The sequence below is a fragment of the Loxodonta africana genome, chromosome 1, assembly GCF_030014295.1.
Source record: "Loxodonta africana isolate mLoxAfr1 chromosome 1, mLoxAfr1.hap2, whole genome shotgun sequence".
In the NCBI taxonomy this organism is placed as follows: Eukaryota; Metazoa; Chordata; class Mammalia; order Proboscidea; family Elephantidae; genus Loxodonta; species Loxodonta africana.
This window is the reverse complement of record NC_087342.1, coordinates 128,690,344-128,716,827: the sequence shown is the minus strand read 5'-3', so window position 1 is coordinate 128,716,827 and position 26,484 is coordinate 128,690,344.

Sequence of the window (26,484 nt, the reverse complement as noted above, 5' to 3'; positions counted from 1 at the left end):
CTCAATCTGAAGGAAAAGTAGAATTATTTTAAGAAGATACAATCAGTTTAGCAGTAGTGAGAAATATACTATGTTTTTATATATTTTCAAATGAAGATAATAAACTATTGGTGTTGTTAGGTGCCATTGAGTCAGTTCCAGCTCATAGGTTCCCTAGGTGTAACAGAACAAAGTATTGCTCAGTCCCATGCCATAAAATATAAACCAAACCAAACTAAACCCATTGATAATGAGTTGATTCTGACTTCTAGCGACCCTACAGGACAGAGTAGAACTGCCCCGTAGGGTTTCCAAGGAGCGGCTGGTGGATTTGAACTGCCAATCTTTTGGTTAGCAGCTGAGCTCTTAACTACTGTGCCACCAGGGATTCTCATAAACTATAAATATGTATAGATAAGATACTTTTCAATACAGTATTATTAAATTGTCCTTCAATCTATTTTAAGGTAGAATTGTTCTTAAGGCTTAAAATGTGTAAAGACCCTTTTGCACATTAAATTTGCTGACTTCTGTATAAAAACAAAGAACAAAAAACTTTAGACCACTGTGGTCTTTCCCTTTATAAGTTTCATTAAAAGATAATTTTATGAAGACATAGATAATGGAATCATCAGATATTATTTAAAAAGTTTGAAACTTTGTATTTTCAAATTCTTTGGTGGCTAATGTCATTCCACATAAATTTCATATAATTCAGCTCAAATTTCTCACGGGACACATCTTCCTGGGTAATTTGGTATTATATATATTTTAATATTACAATTTATTGGTTTTAAATTGGCATCTTTAACTTCTGTATCAATGAGCTACAGTTTATGTATAACCTAAAGTGGTTCTCCATAGAGTGAAAAGCTTTGAGTGTCACAACAGCACTGTCTTCATTAAATCCCTCCCCAGTGTCAATTTTTACTAGATTTTGACCCTTCACTCTGCTTATATTAGGAACTACAGGAGTACAAGCAACTTTAGTTTGTATAGATCCCCATATCTACACTAATACCAACTGGGCATGTGTTAAATGGAAGGATTGGGGAGATAGTCTGGAGAAAGGCACTTTTTTTTTTTTCCTGGAGAAAAATTCAATTGCAGAAAAGTAGAAACTAAGGTAGAGAAAACCTGACCCCTGAAAGAATCAGGGCTACATAGGTGAGGGAAGAAGGTGCCAGTTGAGGAAATAAAAAGGAAAAATGCAGAAGAGAGTGAGAGTATGGTACATTCAGAACATAGAGTAACTTGTCTGTGAATGTTAGGGTATGAGACTGAAGATTTATGCAGAAATTGGGCATTAAAGACAACATATATGTTATTTTTAATATGTTTACATTTATCCTGGAGGTTCAAGTACAAAGTTTTTTTTTGTTTGTTTTTAATAACTTCATGTTGGGGAATGCCATGATCATTTTTGCAAAATGCAGTAAGGCATGTTGAGTTTAAGACACCTTATGTTGTCAAAGGAAACAGGTCAGATAGACAATTGGGGCTGAGGGTTGAGGACTGGGCTAAAGACATATGTTTAGCACTGATTAACATGTTATTTTCTGTATTGAAGCTATGAGTACCCCTAAACTTGCACTAGAAAAGTGTTTAGAATAAAAACAGGGAATTCTGTGTAATGGATCACTTTTGTGTGGCCTTTCTGGCCACAGTCTTGTAACTTCCACCCAAGTGATTGGGCAGAACTGTGCAGATACAGTAATTGTGGCCCACCAAAGGGATTAATCAGTTTTGCCATCCTGTTAGGCTTGAAATGAACCATCCAAGAAGCTGGAAAAAGAGAGATTCTCACTGCCACCAAGTAAGAACATCCAGAAACCAGTATGTCCTTTGGACCTGGGATCCCTGTGCTGAGAAGCTCTTGGAACTAGGAGACAGAGAGACAGAGATGTAATACTAAAGGCAAAGATCTGGCAGCAGAAGATGGTGTGGTGGGCTTTCTGGCCCTGGAGAGAGAAAGGTGAGTGCCTTTGGGCAGAGCCTGAGGGCCAGGGAGAGGCGTGCCTGCTAGCACGACTGGGAAGAGGCTGTCCTGATGGAAGAACTGTATCCCTGAGTGTTCTGGAACCTGAATTGTAACCTATTACTTCACTAATAAACCACATAATCATGAGTATTGTCTGTGAGTTCTGTGTAGCCATCGCAATGAATTATCGTATCTAGCAGGAAAGTACAGAGTGCCGTGGAAGGGGCGGTTGGTGTCAGAACCGGTAAAGATGGCAGAGAGAGGAGGCTTGTCTGGCCTCAGCCCCATGGAAGGCAGCCTCACTCTGTTGATCTTGGTTCTCTTTCCCCCTTGTAGGGCTGGAGGAGTTCAGACACTGCCCCCATGCTGTTTTTACAGGCACTGACAATATAAACTCTAGGGAAAATCAACATGATTCACCATCTTTCCATAGTACAAAATGCAAAATTCTGTACCAGAATTTATAAACCATAACACTTTCCTTCAAGGTACTGTCTTCGAATTGTTTTTCTAAAAGAAAATTTTTTAAGAAAAATGTCAAAATTATGTCTTCTACAATTTTACCTTTCCTCCTGCTGAAAATTTACTTCATTATGTCACCATATTTGACACCTGATTATTACAATTTCTAAATTTGTCAGGCCTTACAGTTCTGACACACACACACACACACACACACACACAGTGATTCCTGTTCCAATCATGGTATGAGCTCTTCTAATTTTCCAATCTAAAAAGCAAGCAGAACAAGTAGATAGATGATAAAAAGAGGACCCAAAGGTGACCACAGAAGCAAGGACTTAAGGAAAAAAATAATAAAAAAGAGGTTTGACAAATAAAGCTAAGTGCTTTCAGAAAGGTCAGGTAAGTGAAATGATTATTGAAAAAGGACCCATGGATAAGGACATTAGAAAGCCACTAATGAACGTGATTTCAGCTGCATCATAATAGAGATAGCCACATTGCAATAGGTTGAGGAGTGAATGGTATAAGAAGCAAGTGAAGATACTTAATGAGACTAATCTTCTAATGAGCTTACCCATTGAGAAAAGGGTGGAGAGAGACGGGGAGAGAAATCTTAAGGTTCTCTTAGTCCACATCTCAATAATTCAAATTTTTACTTGCTTGTGTTTGGATTTGTCGTGATTTTTCTTGATTTCTTTCTTGTTTACTTGTCCCTCCATTTCTTTTTTTTTTTTTTAATATGGGAAGATACTTGAATATGTTAGCAGTGTCCTTTTGTTGCAGTGTTTCAGAAAGAAAGTTTGTATTTAAAGATATTTGAGTTTCTTTTTGGTAATGTCCAGTTCCATAACAGTTTTATAAGTCTCAAATTTCAAGAATAAGGGCATTATTAGCCAACAGATTAACTTTATTTCTGTTTGTTTGTTTGCTTGTTTTCTACCAATTATATAATTTTTTCAGGCTGATGTTTATTTCTTAATTCTGAAGTTCTCAAACACACATCTGTAATATTAATTGAAACCCCTTTAAAATAATTACAGTTCCTTGAAAAAGAATTGCTGAAATTTCTTTGGGGAGGAGTTGTCTAGACATATTAAATGATAATATATGACATTTCTGAAATGCATGCATAATATATGGGTATGAGCCAAGTTTTTCTAAATGCTAATATACATCCTCATATAATATATACTTCTGAATGAACATGTAAAATACGCAGTTTAGCAGCTTTGCAAAACATTTACAAACTGAAGAAACAACACTAGTAAATTTGAAGGTGTTTTAACATTATTAGATTGTAATAATGATTTTAGACTTTTGGCAATGAATTCTAGTAAATGAGCATTGTGCATTGCAATTTGTTTCATTAATAGACATTGTCTTATTTTATTGAACACGTTTAAATCTAGCAAATTAAAAAGATCTTGCTTCTTTCAAAAAGATCTACTGAAAAAGATACTGCTCATGTGCAAATTCCAAGCGCCTATCGTTATTTTTTTTATCATTATTGCATTACTTGCTGCACACACATTTGAAATGCAAACTAATAGTTGAAAATGATGAAATAAGACTGCTACTTGTATCATATTTACTTATATGGCTTTGTATATTATGCAATAAATTGCATAATAAATTTTGCCATTTTAGCATTTCATCAGGTTATTTTTAAGGTTTTTATGTGGCTACTAATAATATTCTGGAAGAAATATAATTGATCTCGTAAATTTTAGTAAATCCGCTAATCTTTATAGTGAAAATCAGCTATAATTGTGCTTAAAAATTGCCATTGTCTTTCCAGTTATGATTTCAAACAATCTGGTATTCACGCACAGTCAATAAACATTGACAGAGACCTGGGAATAATTAGAAGAAACAGCATATGCTCCTACTTTAGAAGAACTTGGTCTATTAGAAGAGACAGATCTGTGAGGAGGTAATTGCTGCCCTACAGAGCTATGAACAAATTGAAGTGGAAGCCCAAAGAAGGGGAAAAATTCTGCCTGGGTCAGAGTGTAGGAGGAATTGGTGGGGCAAGGATTTATAGGATGAGTAATATTTTAATTAGTTCATAAAGCTGAACAGGAATTTGCCTGGAAGTGAAGGGAGGGGACATTCCAAGTGCAGAAGTAAATATTGATACTTAGTTAAATCAAAAGGATAGAAATAAACTTTAGAGAAGACTGAATGAATCTCTATAGAAATGTCTTATCTAACCAAATGCCTTTAACTTTCTGAGAGAAAGAAAGAGAGAAGAAAAGACAGGAAGGAAAGAGGGAGGGAAAGAAACCACATGCTCCATTCTGTCTCTGGATACAGTAGAGACTTTATAAGCATTGTCTTGATTAATCTCCCTACCAGGTAGCTATTACTATCTTCACCTCAGTGAGTTAATGCAAAGTGGTAAAAGCTAAGATCTCTCTGAATTTGAAGTCAATTCTTTCTCTCTTTCTGTCATTCTGATGGTTCAGTGGTTAAGTGTTCAGCTGTTAATCTGAAGATCAACAATTCAAACCTATCAGCTGCTCCACTGGAGAACTGTGTGGCAATTTGCTTCCATAAAGATTTGCAACCTTGGAAACCCTATGGGGCAGTTTTCTCTGTCCTATGAGATCGCTTTGAGTCAGAATTAAACCCCACTGCAATTTTTTTTTTTTTTCTTTTTCTGGTACAGTCATGCTCTGCCACATAACGTCTGTTTGAACAACATCTGACCACGTATACGTCCATTGGTCCATTAGGTTATATTCTTTACTTTATTCCAAACAGAACAATAAATAGTAAGAGGTCTGGGGTTTTAATCTTTTCACCGTTAAGTGTGTTGGGTGACAAAGCACCTCCCTGGTTCTCTTTTGTCTCCATAAGGAAGGGCTTGGGTTCAAGGATCATTGACATCCTTTAAGGCTCCAAAGTCAGAATGGAAGCTTATGCGTGAGTGAAGCCCCGCTCACCTCAGGTCAGTGGATTCCCTGGTGAGGATTTGGTTCACAAGGACGCAAGGTTGGCAGAGCCGTGGCAGACTAACCTGCCATTACCCCTATGTGGCCAAGGACACGGCTCAGGGCAAAGCAATCCCCGGCTTCAGCATTGATAGGTGGCGCTGCGGCCACATGAGTACCACAGTTCACACAAGTCCACATCACATAGCATCCTATTTCACAGACCATATCATGGACGTTAAGCAAAGCATGATTGTGTGTATGTGTGTGTGTATATATATAATACACTAAAGTAACAGAAATGACTTTCTTCACAGACGGAATATGAAACAACCTAATTACTGTGATTCAAAGGACATAGAAAATATCACTACCACCATAACATATCTGTACCAGTAGTCTGTCATGGAATCAAAATGTCAAAATTAGATTATAGCCGGTATATTATTTCTGTAAACTTATGTTAAATATTGTATAACAAGGTGTTCAAAACATGTAAGTGTATTGATTTACCCTATTTATTAAGAGTGGTTTGATTAGCTTAATCAGCAAGCAAAGAGAGAGCATGTTCAAGTTGGGTTTATCAGACTTTACCCCATTAGGGAAAAGGTTATAAAAGACAAAAGTGGTTACTTTTCTTTGCAGAAATTCATTAGCTAGCATAGAAATAAAGCATACATCTTTCACAAAGATAGAAAACATAAAATCAAATTTAATTAAAAAGTCAGGGAGGTAAAATTATACTAAGGGCTAGATTCTGGATACAGTGTATTTTACTACTCTAATAAATAAAAAATAAAATTACTTTCCTCAAATTTTCCTTTGTCTACAAAAAGCAAATACACGCTATTAGAACTTTAAGTGGTAATTTCCTAAGTGGTCTAGATTTTTGAAAATCTAATTTTTACTTGCGTTTTGCTCCCCAATTATTCTTCTCTTCAATCTTATCCCAATATAGGTCCAATAAAATAACACTGGAATTACGAAGTTTGAAAGGAATGGTCTTACAGCTTCCCAATAATACCTGAGGGAGAAACATAATATGTCTATTATTAGACTTAAATCCTCTTTATTGATGATAGGTCTTAAAAGACATGCACTGGCTTTCTTTTATAGAAATGGCATTTGATGGATATAGTGCACAGAGCGGAAAATTTTGCAACCTGAAATTAATCACCCGTCCCTGACTTAAAGACACAGAGGATAATTTTATAGTTATGTTTCAGAATTTTAATAAAAAGCAAGTAAAGTGGCATTAAGGATCACAGGTATATTTTTAAATGGGCCACATGGATAATATTTATTGTGTGTACTTACAGTATTCTGAATCCAAGCTTTGTGTGTGTATGCACACCTGTGCTAGAGTTTGTGGGAAAGTGTGGCAGAATAAATGACCCAAGTATGAAATGAGCCCTGCTAGTGACTGTCTTCTGTAGTTTTCTAGGACCAGGCATCTGTGTCTAATTCTACCAGCAAAGGAAACTGAGCAAAAATACTGGCTTTATAAAACCAAGTGGATTCCAGGGGAAGAAGTAGAAGCATAACACTGACTGTCACTAATGTTGTCACAGAAAGTCATCTTACACATATCAGTAGATGGCAACAGAGTTGACTCTCTAATTCTTTTCACTTAATGTTAATACATCATTACAAAGAAAATTAAAAAAAAAAAAAAAAAGGACAGACTATGTAACTGTGATGAAAACATCCAGAAGCCCCTGGAATGCATTAGGAAATCATTCAGAAGAAACTTCCATACGTCATCATTTTTTACTTAATAGACACCATTTTTTTTTTTTTCCTAAGCTCTTCAAATGGGTTTTCTCCTTGGATCTTGAAAATCAATTAAAAATAAAACCTGGTTTTTATTTTCACAAATGATGGGTTTAAAAATGATGTTTTTCAATACGGAGTGGTTTGGGAAAATTTCCAGGGTATGTTGTGAATTAGAAAATTTAAACCAAAGCAAATTATAAGTAATACAATCTTCTTTGCCTCATACTACAAGACAAACGTGATCCTGCTTCTTCCAAGACAAACCTTCCATGTGTTTAATTGGCATCCCATCTGATCTTGTTTTCTCAAGGAATTATTTCCTATAGTCATCATTTCCTTCATCTCCAATATTGACTTTTCTTTTACTCTGGATCCAATCTCTTTAAATAGCATCTATTTACAGATAAGTGTTAAATTTACATCTACCGTCTTAAACTCTCTTCTGATCTTGAGCCTCTTATATGCATCACCTAATTTTAAAAAGAAAACAAAATAATAGTAAGAGGTTTGAGTATCTAAAGAGAATCTTAAGCATAATACAATCAAATTGGAAAGCTCTCATTTCCTCTTCAAAATGTATCCCTTCTCTATCCTTCCTTATGAGGTGTCTCATCCCAGTCTCTCAAGCCAAAAGCTAGTCCTTCTTGATTCATCTTCTTGCCTCAATAATCCCCCCATTTCACATCCAGCCGACAAATGAGTACCACTTGTATATCCTAAATCTGTCCATTTTTCTCCATTTCCAGATTTCTTTAACAACTTTGTCACTTTTACTTCTACAGTAACATCCTAACTCTATTCCTGTTTCCAATTTCACCCTCAAAATCCCCTCAGCAGTCAAAGTAGTCTTTTATCATTATAAATCAGATTGGGTGACCACACACTTTAAAAAAAAGTAAACAAATACAACCACAGGTATTTCCCATGACCTCCACAGTTGTAAATGATCTATCTGCAAGTCACCTCTACAAACTCTTCTCTCGAAGTTCTCCTTTTGTTCAGTATGTCCCAACCCTGTAAGACGGCTCCCTCTTCCTGCTCATTATGGGTGCTATGGCCTGTGCCACAGACTCTTCTGGCTCTTTCCATGACTGGTTATTTCTCTTCATTTATATCTCATCTCAAAGAAGAGATTAGAGAGGTCTTCTCTGGACACATTCTTGGAGAGCCTGACCCTATCTTCCTACCTCAATCACTCACTGTCACATACTGCTTATTCCTCCTTTGCGTCTCTACTAATATTGCTTATTTATTTTGTTTTATATACTGTCTGTCTACTCCCTCTTCTCACCAAAGTTTGTTCTAAGAGAGTAAGAACTCAGCAATCTGGTTCCTATTCTATCCTTAGTTTCTGGAACAGTGTTTCACACATGGCAGATGCTCTGAAAACGCTGTGAAGTCAAAAAAGAATAAATGAGTAGCTAAAATACAATTTTAATCTACTTAAATTAAAAAAAAAACAAAAAACCAAACCCACTGCCGTGGCAACACTGTAGGACAGAGTAGAACTTCCCCATAGTGTTTCCAAGGCTGTACATCTTTCTCCTGCAAAGAAACTGGTGGGTTCGAACTACTGACGTTTAGGTTAGCAGCCAAGCTCTTTAACGACTGCACTACCAGGGCTGCCTAGTAAATGTTGAAATAGTATAGTATAAATGATTTTATTTATTGATTTATATTACTTTATTAGAGATACTAAAACCCAAACCCAGTGTCGTCGAGTCGATTCCGACTCATAGTGACCCTATAGGACAGAGTAGAACTGTCCTATAGAGTTTCCAAGGAGCGCCTGGCGGATTTGAACTGTCGACCCTTTGGTTAGCAGACCTAGTACTTAACCACTACGCCAGAGATAGCTTATGTTTTTGTTTTTCGGAACATTTAAAATTTATGCAATAATATTATAGTACAACTCAAAATCCATTTCCACTGAGTCGATTTTGACACACAGTGGCCCTATAGGACAGAGTAGAACTGCCGCATAACGTTTCCAAGGCTGCACATCTTTACAGTAGCAGATTGTCACCTCTTTCTCCCACAGAGCAGCTGGTGGGTTTGAAGTGCTAATTTTTGGGGTTAGAACTTGAAGACTTAACCACTGTGCCACCAGGACTTCTCTATATTATAATAATTCTATAAAATTTCAATGACAGTAAATATTAAAAATTATTCCTAGAAAAAATTTTGATAGAAGAGTTGAATGATAAAAGCCAGTTCCAGGCATGATATAATGATGTAAAATGAATAAGTTATTTTGGATGACAGTTTGGCAGTTTCATGAAAAGCTAAATATATACTTACCATATGATCCAGCCACTACATTCCTAGGTATTTGCCTAATGGAAATAAAATCATATGCCTAGAAAGACTTGCACATGAATGTCCATAGCAGTTTCTTTGTACTACTCAAAAACTGGAACACACTAAATGTTTAGCAAGTAATGGGTAAACAATTGTATATGCACAGGATGGAATCCTACTCATTAATAAACTGAATAAATTATTAATGCATACAGCAACATGGGTGAATCTTAAGTCATTATGAGGACTGGATGATCAGACAAAAAGAATACATACTGTTTAATTCCAATTATTTAAATGTCTACAAAACACAATCTTCAGTGACAGAAAGCCAATTAGTGGTTGCCTAGGGACAGACTGAAGGTGTGGATGGTTTGCAAAAGAGCCACAGGGAATCTTTTCAGTGTGATGAGAATGTATCTTGATTGTGATAATGGTGCCATGGGTGTATGCATATGTCAAAACTCGTGTACATTTAAAGATGTACAGATTATCATACACAAATTTTTGTTCAACTCAATTGCAAAAATAAAGGCAATACTAAGTTAGAAAATAATTTGTCCTTCTGATATTTAATTAGGAAAGTCTTGAGTTGAAAATAAACTTCAAGAGAAAGCTATTCATTGTTAGCTTTAATACATGTGCCAAAAAATTAATGGTGGTAATATTTTATGATACAATACCTATTTTTTTTGTGTTAGACATATATTCTCATATTCATACACATGGTTGTCTTGTTCCAAAAATTATTCTTTGCTGTCAAGTGATCGTCCCTTAATGCAGAAATAGTAACTTGTTCTTCGGTCAGGAAAAAAGTATATTTTCTATTTAAAGTGCAGTTTTTCTGCCTTCTTCAGCAATTTGTATTAGTTTTTCTTTGACAGCTAGATTTCAGCTGCCATCATCAATTCCAAAGAGCCCATATTTAGATACATCAACCATCTTTAAAATTTCAGTCCTTGATTGTAGTGACACTTACTTGAGATTTCTAGTTATACGTTTATTTTAAAAATTATAACAATCTAAGCATCTGATAAATATATATAGGCAAAAGAAATATTCAGTACTTGCTCAAAACATAACAGTTCCTTTTATGAAAATATTCACTGAGTACAAATTGTTTTATTATAATTTCTTCATATATACCTTATTAAATTTATATTCATGTTTTTCAGCACCACATTGGACATAAAGCATATTAAAATGGAATCCCCTCTCTAAAAGAACTTTTGGTCAAAAACTTGAAATAAAAAAAAGCAATGGTATGACAAAAATTAAAACACACACACACACAATGTTTAGTTGTGAACTGCTTTGTAGAGTCATGGTCATTCATCTATGCATAGAGAGCTACAGAGTGACTAATCTCTGCAGGTACTATGCAGGATTGTGGGAATACAAAGATGATTTGGAATGGCCCTCTGATTTTTCTAGTGGCAATATATATATATATACACATAAATTGCTAATTATATTAATAAATGAAAAAAAGCTGCAAAGAAACAGCAGAAGACAGTGATTAAAAGCATAAAATTTTGGAGTAAGAAAAATCAGAATTCCTATCCCAGGCTCATACTTTGGCTAAGCTACTTGACATCTCTAAGCATCAGTTCTCTGCCTCTGAAATGTGAATAATAATACCGTTTCCAAAAGTAAGTTAAAAAACAGAAAACAAAAGCTAAACCAAACTGGTTGCCACAGAAAGTTGATTCTGACGCATGGCAGACTCAAGTGTTACAGAGCAGAACTGCTCCCCAAGGTTTTCAAGGCTGTGAGTTTCAAAATCAATGTTGAGTAAATGACCACGGATTGAGTATGAAGGTTTAAGGGATGTGGGAAACAAGACTTGAAAGATGTGAAGTATTCATTTTATGAATCAAGATTCTGACTCTTAATAAAGTAATAATAAATAAATGAAGACATCTCAGTTATGAAGATGTTATGTTCTGATTCTTCTATACTAGCTCTTCCTAATGTGTATACTTAGAAACACTAAGTTATTAGATATTTATAGATATTTCATGGAACAAGAGTACATTACCAATGTATTTAGTACATTTTGACATTCTGGGTTAAACAAAATTAAAAGATTTCTGCATTGAATGACTGCTCTGATTCTTGATAGCTGTATTAGAAATCTCCGTGAAGGCAATCATATGACACCTTTCTTAAAAGTACTAGATTGAGGATTTTTTTCCTACAAAAACATCTTGAAAAACAGCTGGGTTTAAAACTATATTGAACTATGATATCTGAAACCCTGAAGTTGAATATAGGAAGAAGACACTTGTTACACACTCTTGGCCTGAAAAAAAAAAAAAGAACCCTTTTATTCTTTGATAATGTTTACAGCTAAAATTCAGATGGGTATTATTTTCACAATTTTACAAGTGTAGAAAAGAATAAAACAAACTTTTTTAAAAGCTTCAAAGTTAATAAATAGAGTCTAATGGAAGGAACTATCACCCTAAGCAATGTGGAAAAAAAACAAAATCCAAATTCATGGCTGTCAAGGTATGTGGAAGACTATGAGGCAAGGTTGGTTGTAGAGACTGGCCTTAAATAATATAAGAATTTGGAAGATGGGAAGATTATTATTTGTGGAGAAGAGTATAAATTAGGAGTAAATGCATGTAATATTAAAAAACAATGCACAATCCACTTTGGCTATGGTGTTTAGAATAATAGATTTAAAAACATGAATTCTGAAATTGAAATTCTATACCTAGTTAATATTAAAATGGGATAATTCTGGAAACATCAAGTGAATGTTTTCTCAGGACCAAAATTGAGTACCTCTCTCCTGATGGAATGGATTTGAAGACTGTGCAAGTGCCTCACCTACATCTATGCCTTCATGAAGAGCTTGCTCATGGAGAACATCAGCAGGTGATCTATATCTTTGTAGATGACCTGTGTTACTGAGTCTACCTCCCACCTTTTCTGACAGACGGAATTAATGACACCAGGAGGTGGCATTTGTTCTACAGAAGTTGAAGGAGGACCAAAGGCAGAAAATTCTTTCTGAAGGAACTAATGGTGTCTTTACTGAAAATGGACTGCCAGGGACTAGTGGTAACAGTCATGAAGGACTTTGTGCTCCTGAATACAAGAGTATGATTGCCATTATCTTCAAGAAACAAATGTTTATTTAAAGTCTACCAACTGGGACAGAAATGAAATAATGGACAATAAGGCCATATGGAATCTGGTGCATGGCTTCTTACTAACATGGAGTCACAAGATTAGGGCTAGCTACCAGAATGTCATTCAGAAGTTACACATATACTTGGACAAGATGAAAAACCAGCAAGCATCGGAAATATCTCTCAGAAAATCTGATCCTGATGAACTCCCTGGTTATTGTTAGAACAGCAGCTTCAGCCTTGTGGACAACAATTTTGTGGTCTTCCCCACCTCATGCTGCTCTGGACCAAGCACTTTCTATCTGTGCTGTATGTCCCTGTGGTAAAAGTAGAGCTGGGGAGGAAGAAAGAACTGGTGCTCAGGCAGGCTTCAGGGCACAGTAGGCTGGACCCATATTGCAAGGACCAAACACACACAATGTTCTGTCCTTCTCCTGGGGTCATGGGCAATTTTCTGGGATACTGAAGGTATTTTCTACCTCAGGGCTTTGCAAATAGCTTTCTATTTATTAAGCATACATTTAAATTTAATATCACTTTTTAAAGTTATGCTGTTGGGGTGGGGGCATCAGAAAGGTGAGATCTAATATTTTTTAAAGAACCATTAAAAGAATGAACAGCTAATGGGAGCAGATGAGGTTTTTATATTGTATAAAGAGCTTTTAAAATCGTGTTACAAATATGAATATGTATTCAAAGAACATTGGGAGTATTCCTGATTCCTAGCCAAGCTTTTCAATAATTACCACCAAAGACAGTTGTCTGAGTGTTGGAACTTTTCACTCCTCATGTGTAAAGAGGTAAGTCAAAGAGGAAAAGTGATTTTTCGGTAAATGAGTGTTGCTTATACCCATTCTTTCTAAGAATGTTGTAGGCCCTGTTCCATTTTCTTATTTTAACTAGAGTCCATATCTTTCACCATATGATAAACCAAAAAAACCCATTGCTGTAGAGTCGACTCCAACTCATAGCCACCCTATAGGACAGTGCAGAACTGCCCCATAAGGTTTCCGAGAAGCAACTGGTAGATTTGAACTGCCAACATTTTGGTTAACAGCCAAGCTCTTAACCACTGAGCCACTAGAGCATTTGATGATAAATGATAATCCACAGTGAGTCTTTCATGATCTTTAGGGAGCAGAGGTAACACTGACATCAGTAATTAGGTACCACTGAGATGTTTTTGCCAACAGATTAGAAAGAAGTGGAGTGTAGACATTCTTCAGTATGTTCCCTCTCTCAAACTTGGCCTCTGTCTGCATGTGATTAGTCATTCCATGGAGCAATGTCATATTGTGAGAAAGATAGTCTCTGCAGCATTAAGATGTCATTGAAATATTTTTCCCTAGAGGGCAGGTGAATTATTTCTGTAAAGTTTATCATCTCCTCTGAGGACATGAAGAAAACTTAGCTGCAGAGACAAAGCCATGCTGATCACCAACCCTTCTCATGTCCATTGTAAATACTGTGATTGGCCTCAAAAGTGACTCCATTATGCTCATGCAGCAGCAAGTACCTGCTTCTTTTTGCCAAATTGTCCACTTTGTTTCATCTAAAAACTGAACCTTTTTTCTTTCAGGTTTACTCACGTCTCCTTGGAAATAAATAGTATGAGTAAAAATAATTTTTTGCACAATATAAAGATTATCTAAGTAGGATTAACATTTTCTAAACATAAAAATGTTCCATACCTAAGAGTAGGCATTTGACAAATGTTTTACGTTAATAAAAATAGCTTTTAGGGTTGAGATAAACTTAGATATGTGCACACATTTGGTGTCTCCAAAGGGAGCAGGAGGGAGGACTGACATAATATATGATAAATAAATAGAATGAGGTGATCCCCAGTGATGTTCAAGGATATACACAATATTTGTCTCCAGTTGGTGATGGGAAATTTGAGATCCCTGAATCTCATTCTCTATATATGCTTTATTGAAAAATGTTAATTGCTTAGTAAAGAAATAAATTATTGTTATGTGTCTACTGATTCAGAGACTGAAGGCCAACCAGTTTATTAAACAAAAAACTAGACTAAATATTTTATGCAGTAAGGACTAGGACACACAATTTCTCAGTCATCACACAAAGTTAAAATTTTGCTTCTTGATTCTATGCCATCACTCTTTCAAGAGATCATCTCTCACCATTTCACCAAAGAAGAAACAAAACCAGTTTCACCTTAAACCACAAATATTCAAATTGTGTTACGGGTGAAGAATACTGAATATACCACAGACTTCCAGAAGCACAAGCCAATCAGCCTTAGAAGCAAGAATGATGAGACTTTGGGGTGCTTATTTTGGATATATCATCAGGGAAGACCAATCACTAGAAAAGGATGGTGCATTTGGTAAAGTAGAGGGTTAGTAAAACCAAGAAAAATCCTCAGTGATATGGGTTGACACAACAGCTGAAACAATGGCCTGAAACATGACAATGATCATGAAAGTGGCACAGGGCCAGGCAACATTTTGTTCTGTTATATATAATGTTACTGTCAGTCAAAACAGATTTAATGAAACTAACATTTTCCCTTAGGGGCTTTAAACTGTTTCCTATGAAATATGGTGTAAAGGACAAATTAAATTCTAACAAAAGTTGCAGTAGATTTTATTTGTATATTTTAACTGACTAAGTGTGTGGTTTTACCTATATCCAAACAAAGTGTAAAGAAAACAAAAAAAAATAAAAGTAAAAAAAGTCTGGGTAGAAATATGCAGCGGACCTCAAAGATGTTTTGTTCATCTCGTTATGTAGAGTTGAATCAAGGAAGAGGTTATCCAGAAAAGTTATAACCAATGTTATGATCATTATACTGTAAGCAGAGATGATGTGTCACATGTTGGTAATAAGAAGGTTAAATATCATTTATACACTCCTCATCTCTCTTCTTTTTAGTACCATGGAGGCCATATGTTGTATAGGGTATAGTCACAAGGTGAGTCACAGCTTGGAGGAAAGCTTCCCAGGAGATCCACCCAACTAGCAACATGTCATTTGGATTTTTCCAGGTGTGATAAACTTCTATTTAGGAACTAAGATTTTGAAATTTCACTTAAGCACCAAGTATACTGATTCTGACTAATGAATGAGAAAAAGAAGTAAAGGAATTGCATAAAGATATAACCAAAGAAAGAAATAAGTTCCAACATGTTGTTTGTGGGCTGTGATGGTTAAGATTGTGTTTCGACTTGGCTGGAACATGATTCTCAGTGTTTTGGTAGTTATGTGATGTTGTGGTCACTTCCCTGTTGAGATTTGATATGTGATCACCACGTGATCGGATGTAATGTGAGTAGCCAGTCAGTTGAAGGGGAGTTTCTTTGGACCTGTGGCCTGCATCAAGTGTGAGCAGACATTCTGACAGGGATCAGGGGCTTTTTCTCATTCTGAATCTTGGGACTTGAGCTAGCAGCTTCTCTGCATTCTTGCCTGCAGCTCTTGGGATTTGATGATCTTCACATCCTGTGAGCAACAGCCCTGCTCTCTGACCTGCCTATCTTTGGTTTGCCAGCCCCTGAAGCTACATGAATCAGGAGAAGCCTCTATCCTGAACTTGGGATGTTCCAGCCTCTACAACTGCATGAGCCATTTCCTTGATATAAATCTCTCTCTCTATATATGTTTACATGCTTTACTGGTTTTACTTCTCTACACAACCCAGCCTAAGACATGGGCATTACTGGAAAATGCTGCAAAGAACTTGAAGAAGGTGCATGCTGTTAGAAATCTATGATACTGAAATTTAGGGATTGACTCTACTGCAATGGGTTTATAGATTAGTGGAACCCTGGTGACTCAGTGGTTAAGGGTTCGGCTGCTCATCAAAAGGACTGCAGTTTGAATCCATCAGCCAGACCTTGGAAACCCTGTGGGGCAGTTTTACTCTGTTCTGTAGGGTTGCTATCAGTTGGAATTGGCTCCGCAGCAACGGATTTATTTTTTATTCTTTATTTTTTTTTTTTATAGATAAGTGGAGCAGGTTTTATTTTTAAATTTTGAGGGATGAGCTATGTGTTCTCTCAACAAGGGTAATGCAGAAAATTGTGTGTGTGTGTGTGTGTGAGGGAGAGAGAGAGTTTAAAAGAGAGAGGAACGAATGAATTCAGGGGACAGTAGTAGAAAGGCTACTCTTTGTAGCATAGTAAATAGATGAAATTTGTAGCATTCATGGAACAAAACACATTCAGAGAGAGTTAAATAGAAGATACCAGAGAGAAGAGAGACAATAGAGGAAGTTACAAAATAGGAAACTGACAGAAATGGAATTGAGAAAAAAATAGTTTATATGTTAAGATTAAGCATATGTCAGTACATTCTTAATATTTTGGGGAATAGAAATGCTGTGTCACTTTGGGAAATTTATTTAAATTCACTGGCTTCAACTTCTTTCTCTGTTCAATGCAGAATGAGGGAATAGAAATTCTGTTGCTTTTTCCTTCTGGAAACCCTGATGGCATAATGGTTAAGTGCTACGGCTGCTAACCAGAAGGTCAGCAGTTTGAATCCATCAAGTGCTTCTTGGAAACTCTATGGGGTGGTTCTTCTCTATCCTATCGGCTCACTATGAGTTGGAATCGACTTGATGGCAGTGGGTTTGGTTTTTTTTTTCTAATATTTTTTAATTTAAAACTTAGGAAAAGTTTAAATACACACATAATTTTTACTAAGGAATTGTACTTGTCATGGAAAGATAGTTTTTGAAATCCTATTTTTTTTTCCCCATTGTTTATTCATGGATATGACATCAAGTACTTAAGGACTATTCGTTGAATGGATAGATGGATGAATGTATGAGAGAATGGTGATGCCTTATCATAGATAAGAAAATCAGAAAGATGTCAGAGGTTAGGTAGAGGAGGAATGATTTGTGCCATTATAAATTTTTAACATATTTATTTTTAACAAAACATTCATAGAGTTCTTATTACCATTACACATTACAACATTAAACATTTGAAAAAAATTGCTATGCTGTATAACCACTTTATAACCATATTCTTTTATCATGACAACTATTTCTTTCCAAACAGAAACAAAAGTTGAATTTCACTATCCCAATATTAACCCCAGAAGATAGATTTTACTTGTTTAAAAGCATTTTCAATAGGAGGAAAGATGTGTTTTAATATTTTAAAGGTGAAACAAACGTAGTTATTCACAACTATGTCTAGAGTAAGAAATGATAACTCTGGATCTCTCTGTGGTTCTGGAGAGATTTCAATTGATGTCTTACATGCACATCAATGAGTCCAAGCCCTCTCTCCTGGAAACCCTGTTAGAAGCTTAAGTGAGGCTGAGGAGCCTGGTTTGCCTTTGCTTCATGCTGTTCTGCCAGCGTGTGCCGGAATAATTGCTGTGAGAGTACTAGAAGCATTTTTACCCTTGACTAAGCAGATCAGCTGCATTGGTTAAGAGGACTAACAGGTGTTTTTCATGCTAAACTGCACTGCTACTACTGCATAGTAATATTCAGGCTGAAGGATAACACTGAGGAAGGTAGGAATGTGATCTATGCAGACACACTATATGGTTTCAGTTCTAAAGTTACAGGTGCTTCAAAACTGAGATATCGATATCTCAGAAGGAGCCAAGAAGTGGTAAACTGTCTAGGGACCGACAGAAAATGGATGAGTTCTGATGGTCTTGAATAACTGACAGGGAATTCAGAGCACTGTAGGATCACGGGTAGAATATCGAATTATGAACACTTCAGTAAGCACGTGGATGACTGAAATGAAGCGATGGAGGACTACATTTTTAAGTGGACAAAATACAAAAAAATTATAAACTTAATGCTTTTTAACTGGCACATGTGATCTTCCTGCCACAGGGTGTTTCTCTTGTGGGAGAAAGCTCTGGGACCTGGGACTGTTTACAAGTTGAGAACCATCCTGGTAATGACCTCAGTGACAGAAGTTACTGAGGTCAAGGAACAATGCACATCATGGAGGATCTATACATAAAAATGTCGCATCTGTAGTGGGGAAACGAAACAGCTCATATTTACATCTTTACCTGTTTCCAAGCACTATTTCAGATGTTTTCTCGATTGAATGCTGATGTCTTCTCAATTGAATACAGGTTATCAAATAATTTATTCAACAATTAATTATTGAGTACCAACTATGTACCACATTCCAGGGGTAAAAGAAATACACTATTCTTGCTTTTGGGTGCTGATAAATAATAAAAATTATTAGAAAATTATCAGGCAAGGAAGCCATTAAAATACTCTAAATTAAAATACTCAGTTACTAATAAATCTATTGTTGTTGTTAGGTGCTGTCGAGTCAGTTCTGACTCATAGCAACCCTATGCACAACAGAACAAAACACTGCCCGGTCCTGCGCCATCCTTACAATCGTTGTTACGCTTGAGCTCATTGTTGCAGCTACCGCGTCATTCCACCTCATTGAGGGTCGTCTTCTTTTCCGCTCACCCTGTACTCTGCCAAGCATGATGTCCTTCTTCAGGGACTGATCCCTCCTGACAACACGTCCAAAGTATGTAGGACGCAGTTTCGCCATCCTTGCCTCTAAGCAGCATTCTGGCCGCACTTCTTCCAAGACGGATTTGTTCGTTCTTTTGACAGTCCATGGTATATTCAATATTCTTCGCCAACACCACAATTCAAAAGTGTCAACTCTTCTTTCGTCTTCCTTATGCATTGTCCAGCTTTCACATGCATATAATGTGATTGAAAATGCCATGGCTTGGGTCAGGTGCACCTTAATCTTCAGGGTGACATCTTTGCTCTTCAACACTTTGAAGAGGTCCTTTGCAGCACATTTGCCCAATGCAACGCGTCTTTTGATTCCTTGACTACTGCTTCCATGGCTGTTGATTGTGCATCCAAGTAAAATGAAATCCTTGACAACTTCAATCTTTTCTCCGTTTATCATGATGTTGCTCATTGGTCCAGTTGTGAGGATTTTTGTTTTCTTTATGTTGAGGTGTATCTGCATAACGCAGGTTGTTAATGAGTCTTCCTCCAATCCTGATGCCCCGTTCTTCTTCATATAGTCCAGCTTCTCATATTATTTGCTCAGTATACAGATTAAATAGGTATGGTGAAAGAATACAACCCTGAAGCACACCTTTCCTGACTTTAAAACAATCAGTATCCCCTTGTTCTCTCCGAACAACTGCCTCTTGATCTATTTAAATGTTCCTCATGAGCACAATTAAGTGTTCTGGAATTCCCATTCTTCACAGTGTTATCCATAGTTTGTTATGATCCACACAGTTGAATGCCTTTGCATAGTCAATCAAACACAGGTAAACATTCTTCTGGTATTCTCTGCTTTCAGCCAGGAGCCATCTGACATCAGCAATGATATCCTTGGTTCCATGTTCTCTTCTGAAACCGGCCTGAATTTCTGGCAGTTCCCTGTCGATATAGTGCTGCAGCGGTTTTTGAATGATCTTCAGCAAATTTTGCTTGCGTGTGATATTAATGATATTGTTCTAGAATTTCCACATTTGGTTGGATTACCTTTCTTGGGAATAGGCATAAATATGGATCTCTTCCAGCCAGTTGGCTAGGAAGCTGTCTTCCATATTTCTTGGCATAGATGAGTGAGCACCTCCAGCACTGCATCTGCTTGTCGAAACATCTCAAATGATATTCCATCAATTCCTGGAGCCTTGTTTTTCGCCAATGCCTTCAGAGCAGCTTGGACTTCTTCCTTCAGTACCATCGGTCCTGATCATATGCCACTTCTTGAAATGGTTGAATATCGACTAATTGTTTTTGGTATAATGACTCTCTAAATTCCTTCCATCTGCTTTTGATGCTTCCTGAGTCATTTAATATTTTCCCCATGGAATCCTGCAGTATTGTAACTCGAGGCTTGAATTTTTTTTCAGTTCTTTCAGCTTGAGAAATGCCGAGCATGTTCTTCCCTTTTGATTTTCCATCTCCAGCTCTTTGCACATGTCGTTATAGTACTTTACTTTGTCTTCTTGAAAGGCCCTTTGAAATCTTCTGTTCAGTTCTTTTACTTCATGAATTCTTCCTTTTGCTTTAGCCGCTCGATGCTCAAAAGCAAGTTTCAGAGTCTCCTCTGACATACATCTTGGTCTTTTCTTTCTTTCCTGTCTTTTCAATGACCTCTTGCTTTCTTCATGGATGATGTCCTTGATATCATTCCACAACTTGTCTGGCCTTCAGTCACTAGTGTTCAATGCATCAAATCTATTCTTCAGATGGTCTCTAAATTCAGGTGGGACATACTCAAGGTCATATTTTGGCTCTCGTGGACTTGTTCTGATTTTCTTCAGTTTCAGCTTGAACTTGCATATGAGCAATTGATGGTCTGTTCCACAGTCAGCCCCTAGCCTTGTTCTGACTGATGACATTGAGCTTTTCCATCTTCTCTTTCCACAGATGTAGTCAATTTGATTTCTGTTTGTTCCATCTGGTGAGGTCCATGTGTATAGTCACTGTTTATGTTGGTGAAAGAAGGTATTTGCAATGAAGAAGTCATTGGTCTTGCAAAATTCTATCATTCAATCTCCGGCATCGTTTCTGTCACCAAGGCCATATTCTTCAACTACTGATCCTTTTTCTTTGTTTGCAACTTTTGCATTCCAATCACCAGTAATTATCAATGTATCTTGATTGCATGTTTGATCAATTTCAGACTGTAGCAGCTGATAAAAATCTTCTATTTCTTCATCTTTGGCCCTAGTGGTTGGAGGGCAAATTTGAATAATAGTCGTATTAACTGGTCTTCCTTGTAGGCGTATGGATATTATCCTATCACTGACAGCGTTGTACTTCAGGATAGATCTTGAAACGTTCTTTTTGAGGATGAATGCAACACCATTCCTCTTCAAGTTGTCATTCCCAGCATAGTAGACTATATGATCGTCTGATTCAAAATGGCCAATACCAGTCCATTTCAGCTCACTAATGCCTAGGATATCGATGTTTATGTGTTCCATTTCATTTCTGACGATTTCCAATTTTCCTAAATTCATACTTTGTACATTCCAGGTTCTGATTATTAATGGATGTTTGCAGCTGTTTTTTCTCATTTCAAGTCGTACCACATCAGCAAATGAAGGTCCCGAAAGCTTCACTCCATCCACGTCATTGAGGTCGACTCTACTTTGAGGAGGCAGCTCTTCCCCAGTCATCTTTTGAGTGCCTTCCAACCTGGGGGGGGGGGGCTCATCTTCCAGCACTATATCAGACAATGTTCCGCTGCTATTCATAAGGCTTTCACTGGCTGATGCTTTTCAGAAGTAGACTGCCGGGTCCTTCTTCCCAGTCTGTCTTAGTCTGGAAGCTCAGCTGAAACCTGTCCTCCATGGGTGACCCTGCTGGTATCTGAATACCGGTGGCATAGCTTCCAGCATCACAGCAACACACAAGCCCCCATAGTACGACAAACTGGTTTGAATATTCCAAAATACAAACGCAGAGTGGATGAAAAATTTCAAAGTGAAGATCTATTCTAATCTGTTCATTTCTAGACTCTTACACACACACACACACACACACACACAGAGAAAGCATTTAAACTAGGACCTGAGGGTTGTGTCAGTTGGCAAGGTTAAAAGAAGGGTAATGGGTAAAAACAATAGTATATATAAAGTCCCTGTGAAAAGGAAGTCCTTAGTGCATCCTGGAAACTTGAAGTAGATAAATGTGACTACAATATGTTTTTGTTGTTGCATGCTGTCGACTTGATTCTGACTCATAGCAACCCTATAGGACAGAGTAGAACTGCCTCATAAGGTTTTCAAGGCTGAAATCTTTATAGAAGCAGACTGCCATATTTTCTCCTGTGGAGCAGCTGATAGGTTCAAACTGCTGACCTTTGGTTAGCAGCCAACCACTTAACCACTGCACCGCCAGGGCTCCTTTTGACTACTGTATAAACCAAAAACCAAACCAATTCCAACTCATAGCGACCCTATAGGACAGAGTAGAAGTGCCCCCAAAGAGTTTCCAAGGAGTGCGTTGTGGATTCAAACCGCTGACATTTTGGTTAGCAGCTGTAGCACTAAACCACTACACCACCAAGGTTTCAGATACCCTAAAAGTCTGAATATTGAGATGGAGGCAGAAGAGATAGGCAGAGAGTATATAATTCATACTTGTAAGGCACATTAAGGATTTTGGATGTTTTCCTAGGTGTGATGAAAAACCAGTCACTAGTTTTTACCTACTACACTGGTTCTCAACCTGAGACAATTTTACCTCTCAGGGGACATTCAGCAATGTCTGGAAACACTTTTCTGCTTAAGGTATTTGCTGAGTTCCAAACAGCTGTATTTTGCTATATGAGCCAAAACAACAACTCCAGAGAATGGAGGGACAGAAATTACAGCTAAGGGCCAACCAAGGATTAGGAGACTGGCTTATAGTTAGGACATATAAAGGGTAAACCACTGTAGTAGTGGTAAACTGGAAATAGAAAAGACTGAGGCCCGACTTTGACAAAACTCTCTCTTTGATTTTACTAAGGCCTTTTGTCCCTATCCTAGCAGACTTCCAGTAAGGGAAGTAAACCTTCTCTTGCAGGAAGATAACATCACAAAGAACTTCAAATTTTCTAACACTTTTAAAAATTGTATTTTTTTCATGGTATCACAATGGTGGTGCGGTGGTTAAAACAATAGACTGCTAAGTGAAAAGTCCTCAGCTCAAAACCACCAGTGGCTCCCAGGCAATCTACTTCTATATTTATAGCTTTGAAAACCCTCTGAGGTCACTGTGAGTCAGAATCGACTTGATGGCAGTGAGTTGGTTTTGGTTCTTTTTAAATTTTTATTTTATTTTTCTTCACAAGGGTCTTGGGTATTTCTGAGGCTTTTCTCTTTCAGGTGGATTACAGGATGACTTTTTTGTGGAATGTTTTATTATGCTTATTACCGAAATTCTGTTAAATTGTATAGATCAGTTTATGGATCAACTGAATTTATACTGGGGACATTGTCCATCTTTATAAAACTACATCTTCTATTTACTTGGATCTTAATTTCTGTCTTTCAAAATATATTTTTAAAATAAATATGTTGCACAGATTTTTATAAATTATCTATAGTTATATAGATTTTTATTGTCTATATGAGATAACTATAGATAATTTATAAAAATATAAAGGTGGAAAGTATTTTATTACATTTCATAACTTTCTGTTTTTTTTTTTTCAGGGTTGCTAGTATCTGAATCTGAAAGCAAACAATGTCTGGGGCTTGTCTCCAGCAGAATGACAAAATTAAATTCATTCTAGGTTGCTAAACAAGTCATAGGCTCCTTCTTAAAGCCCAGGGATTGTGCAGGGTTCCACTTACACAGCGTATTATGTGGAGAGAAAGAAAAAAAAAAAAAGATTAGCAAACATAGGGATCAATCATTTGTCTTGGGAGTTTTGGATCTAGGGAGTCAGAAAACAGAAATAATTTTAAGGCTTATTTGGTAAAATATAGTATCCAGATGTATATACTAATATTTCATCTTACGCTTCACTATTTAGATAGCATCTAGTCTAAAATATTCACATCTGAACAGCACCAAGATTTAAGTGAATATTAATGACAAGATTGTAGCCAGAAACAAACAGAATTCTAAGAGACGGGAAACCATGTCACTTTTTTATTTTTATTTTTTAAACTTTGCTTAATTTACAGCTAGAAATTTTCCATGCCCAATGCCATCATTGTATTGATGCAAATAAATAAATTAAAAAATGCATAATGATTTGATTAAGACATCTATTCTTAAAAGATTAAATTAAAAAAAAAAGGCTATTTAGGTTGAAGGATACATAACATTCTTTAAATACCTTAGAAAAGGGAGTAACTTATGAAGCCAGTAACAATATATGGAGTTTCTAATGAGAAGGATTTCTTTTTTGTTGTATAAAGGGAAACCCTGGTGGTGTAGCATTTAAGCGCTATGGCTGCTAACCAAAGAGTTGGCAGTACGAATGTGCCAGTCGCTTCTTGGAAACTTTCTTTTTTTCTCATGGCTCTGGTCTAAGGCAGCTTCAAATGATTTCTGTTGGGCTTGCTCACATGTCTACAGTCAGCTGATTGTTTGACTTCGGGCTTGTTAGTCTAAGGTGAACTCAGCGACATAGCAATTGCATGGCTATCAGCTGGTGAGACTGGGACAACTGGATCATGTGTCTCTCATCTTCCATCAAGCAATGCCCGGATTTGTTCACATGGTAATGGCAAGGTTCTAAAAGAGAGCAGAGAAAGACAGAACCTCTTGGGGCCTTGGTTCAGAACTGGCACCCTCCATTTCTGTTGCACTCTAGTTTTGAAAACAAATCACAAAGCTAGCTTATATTTAAGGGGGTTAAGTTGACGCCATTTCATTATGGGATGAACTTCAAAGGTGTATTGTAAAGAGACTGGCTATAGAAAAGCGTGAAGATTTCTGGGTATTTGCAACTGATCTAGCAAAAAAGTTGCTATATGTTGAGAATTGTCCTGAAATGTATGTGAATTTAGCATACTGAATATTCATTGTCTTTGCCTTAAAAGAATTTATTTTGATGCTATTTCATAAGTCCCTGATTTATACTGGCTTCTGTGCTCTTGGCATGCTTACGTAACTTAAGTGTCATAAACTGTAATGGGTTAGCCAAAATATGACAATATTAATATACCTCTGTCTCTTGTTGAATTCAGTGGTTGGAAATAAACAGACAAAGAATTGAGAGCCTTCTTCATTTGGAAGCTTATATGCAAAAAAATGTGAATAAACCTGAAAAATTGTCTACATGGTTCTATCTATAAATGACAAGATTTGAAAGATTTTCATTTTTATTATTACAAGGGAAAAGTTGAAGAATCACAGGATGACAACCATTACTATTCTGTTGCTAGAGATGTAATGGTACTGACGTGAGGCTAGAGTAAATTATTACTAACATGAAAAACAAAGAAATGTAAGCTATGAACTTATTCATTACAATTGTTGAAACTAAACAATTCTTTTAAGGCAAAGGTTTGACACATATGTGGGGATTGCTTATTTTCTCCACCATGGTGTATGTTTCTGAAATATGTATTTAGGAGAAATATGTCTGACTTTACACGTTCCTATCCTCTTGTACATGTAGCCAGGGAATATAGAGCTAAGCTTTAAACTCAGTTGTAGTAGCTTTTTTTGTCATATATTTTGTGATATATGTAATCTTGTCAGCCTAGACACTTCATCTCGTTTGAGGTGACTTATTTTCTCTTTATTGTGTTGCACCTATTTTTGTTTTAGATTTAGCTTATTCGATTGTATCTGGAGTTTGTGGATGAGCTGAAATATGAAAGGAACATAATTATAAATTTCTCTGTCACGATTTTTATACTGACCAATTTGAGAATAATTATTACAGAAGCTTTTGTTGGATATAATGAAGTGAATTATGTATTTTCCAGGGGAAAAAATCCTAGATTTAGATTGTGAAAATGAATTGCTTTAGGCAAGGTCTTAACCGCAATCACTTCAGTTATGTGTTTCATGGAATTCATTATACTCAATTATATTTGTTTAATTTGTTCTGTGTTTATAACACTTCTATGAATGCTATAAAAACCCACAGATAAAGTCAATTCAAAACATCTACCCCTGAAAATTTAGTTTGAAACACAGTTATTCAGATTTCGGTAGTAACCAATCAATATTTTATAGGTTCGAATCTCTGAGAAAATTCATAAATTTTTTTCAGATATTTGGTCTTAGTACTTTACTATTTCAGTGTTACAAGAATCCATCTTTTTTAACCTGACGGTTGTTTTTTAATAGATACTGACCCCTTACCTCCAAAATAACTTATTGTATGGTCTCATGATTTGGTAATACTCTAACTTCTCTCCCATTCTTTTATATAACTTCCGGCCCTGTCAAACAGAAATTTCAGTTTTGATT